The 3,497-nt window shown below is 51.6% G+C and overlaps 1 protein-coding gene across 1 annotated transcript in view; it reads right to left on the minus strand.

Moving 5' to 3' along the window:
- LOC144952134 (serine/Arginine-related protein 53-like) overlaps positions 1 to 1,436 on the minus strand; it is a 9,183-nt gene extending 7,747 nt beyond the window's left edge. Inside the window, exon 1 of the mRNA XM_078882537.1 lies at positions 1,376 to 1,436. The gene's annotated coding sequence lies outside the window, so the exon portion shown is untranslated. The remainder of the gene's footprint in view (positions 1 to 1,375) is intronic.
- Positions 1,437 to 3,497: the final 2,061 nt, after the last annotated feature.

The following is a 3,497-nucleotide window of genomic DNA, read 5'->3' on the forward strand; positions in this document are numbered from 1 at the left end:
GGGTAGTGGGTGGAGCTACCTGGGTAGTGGGTGGAGCTACCTGGATAGTGGGTGGAGCTACCTGGGGTAGTGGGTGGAGCTACCTGGGGTAGTGGGTGGAGCTACCTGGGGTAGTGGGTGGAGCTACGTGGGTAGTGGGTGGTGCTACCTGGGGTAGTGGGTGGAGCTACGTGGGTAGTGGGTGGAGCTACCTGGGTAGTGGGTGGAGCTACCTGGGTAGTGGGTGGAGCTACCTGGGTAGTGGGTGGAGCTACCTGGGGTAGTGGGTGGAGCTACCTGGGGTAGTGGGTGGAGCTACCTGGGGTAGTGGGTGGAGCTACGTGGGTAGTGGGTGGAGCTACCTAGGGTAGTGGGTGGAGCTACGTGGGTAGTGGGTGGAGCTACCTGGGTAGTGGGTGGAGCTACCTGGGTAGTGGGTGGAGCTACCTGGGTAGTGGGTGGAGCTACCTGGGTAGTGGGTGGAGCTACCTGGGGTAGTGGGCGGAGCTACCTGGGTTAGTGGGTGGAGCTACGTGGGTAGTGGGTGGAGCTACGTGGGTAGTGGGTGGAGCTACGTGGGTAGTGGGTGGAGCTACCTGGGTTAGTGGGTGGAGCTACGTGGGTAGTGGGTGGAGCTACGTGGGTAGTGGGTGGAGCTACCGGGGAGTGGGTGGAGCTACGTGGGTAGTGGGTGGAGCTACCTGGGTTAGTGGGTGGAGCTACGTGGGTAGTGGGTGGAGCTACCTGGGTTAGTGGGTGGAGCTACGTGGGTAGTGGGTGGAGCTACGTGGGTAGTGGGTGGAGCTACGTGGGGAGTGGGTGGGAGGGTGCTGGGGTAGTGGGCGATGCTAGCAACTGAGTGGGCGGGGCTAGTGGCTGAGTGGGCGGGGCTATGTCTTAAGTGGGTGGGGGCTGACGCAGGGAGGGAGGGATAGAGGGGATGGAGGGAGGGGCTGTCCCCGTTGAGCCTCCCAGCGATGATGATGGTGGTGGTGATGATGATGATAGTGGTGATGGTGGTGCTGATGATGATGGTGGTGATGGTGATGATGGTGATGGTGGTGATGGTGGTGATGGCGATGATGATGGTGGTGGTGGTGATGATGATGGTGGTGATGATGATAGTGGTGGTGATGGTGGTGCTGATGATGATGGTGGTGATGGTGATGATGGTGATGGTGGTGATGGTGGTGATGGCGATGATGATGATGATGGTGGTGATGATGGTGGTGGTGATGGTGGTGGTGATGGTGATGATGGTGGTGATGGTGATGGTGGTGATGGTGGTGGTGGTGATGATGGTGGTGGTGATGGCGATGATGGTGGCTGCCGTAACGAACGCAGAGAAGTGGTGGGCGCGCGTGGGGAGTGACAGAGCGGGGGAAGTAAGACTCACCCCTTGGGTTCCTTGGCGGGCACCACGGGCTCCCCCCGCCCCTCCCCCCCGCCCCCTCCCCTCCCCCCCTCCCCTCCCCCCCGCCCCCTCCCCTCCCCCCCTCCCCTCCCCCCCGCTCCCTCCCCTCCCCCCTCCCCTCCCCCCGCTCCCTCCCCCTCCGTTCCTCGCGTTCCCTCCTCCCTCTGCTGTGGCTCCTGGAAGACCGCTTCCGGAGAGAGTGGGAGCTGTGACGTGGGATGACACACACACAGAATCACACACACACACAGAATCACACACACACACACACAGAATCACACACACACACACAGAATCACACACACACACACACACAGAATCACACACACAGAATTACAGAAACACACACACAGAAACACACACACACACAGAATTACACACACACACAGAATCACACACACACACACAGAATAACACACACAGAATCACACACACACAGACAGAATAACACACACACAGAATTACACACACAGAATCACACGCACACACAGAATTACACACACACAGAATTAATCACACACAGAATTAATCACACACACAGAGACTCACACACACACACAGAATTAATCACACACACACAGAATCACACACACACTCACAGAATCACACACACACTCACAGAATCACACACACACACACAGAATCACACACACACAGAATCACACACACACTCACAGAATCACACACACACACACAGAATCACACACACACACACACAGAATAACACACACACTCACAGAATCACACACACACAGAATCACACACACACTCACAGAATCACACACACACACACAGAATCACACACACACACACACAGAATCACACACACACACACAGAATCACACACACACAGAATCACACACACACTCACAGAATCACACACACACACACAGAATCACACACACACACACACAGAATAACACACACACTCACAGAATCGCACACACACTCACAGAATCACACACACACACACACAGAATGACACACACGGGATCACACACACACACGGGGTCACACACACACACAGAATCACACACACACAGAATCACACACACGGGATCACACACACACACGGGGTCACACACACACACACAGAATCACACACACACACACACAGAGAATCACACACACACACACAGAATCACACACACACACGGGATCACACACAGACTACCGATGGTGGTCACGCTGCTGGTGATGGTAGCAATGGTGACAGTTGTGATAGTTCTTTGGTTCTTTTCGGTTAAGTCACGTCTAAAAATAAAATAATAAATCAAAATAAAACAACACATTACGACGTTTCGATTGCAACACAAGCAATCATCATCAGGCATAAAAGAAATAGCAACAAAAATCTAACTAGAAAACTATAGACCGACATACAAGCAGACAGACATCACAACGGCACACAGAGAGAGGAGTATACAGGCACACGAAAATTAAATAACCTAGTAAAATATTGAAATGTGATGTAATACAACACAGAGAGTCGGTTAACACACAATTAACGCATGGCCTGGTTGACTACGTGTTTCAAAATTTGCTAAGTTAGAATTTTAAGTGTGAGCAACAAATATCTAACTAGAAAACTATAGACAGACATACAAGCAGACAGACATCACAACGGCACACAGAGAGAGGACACAAATCGGCTGTGTGAGCAACAAAAATCTAACTAGAAAACTATATTTAAGGGACCGTCACAGAAACGACCATCTCTTTGTGCCGATTTGTGTCCTCTCTCTGTGTGCCGTTGTGATGTCTGTCTGCTTGTATGTCGGTCTATAGTTTTCTAGTTAGATGTTTGTTGCTATTTTCTTTTATGCCTGATGATGATTGCTTGTGTTGCAATCGAAACGTCGTAATGTGTTGTTTTATTTTGATTTATTATTTTATTTTTAGACGTGACTTAACCGAAAAGAACCAAAGAATAATTCCTGCAGTCACGAAAGCTCCCAAATTAAGTTGTGATAGTGGTGACAATGACAGTGGTGACGATGTTGACGATGGCGGTGATGACGGTGGTGATGGTGGCGATGACGGTGGTGACGACTATAATGGTGGCAGTGGTGAAGGTGGCAGTGGTGAGAGTGGTGGGAGTGGT

Source organism: Lampetra fluviatilis, chromosome 66, assembly GCF_964198595.1.
Source record: "Lampetra fluviatilis chromosome 66, kcLamFluv1.1, whole genome shotgun sequence".
NCBI lineage: Eukaryota > Metazoa > Chordata > Hyperoartia > Petromyzontiformes > Petromyzontidae > Lampetra > Lampetra fluviatilis.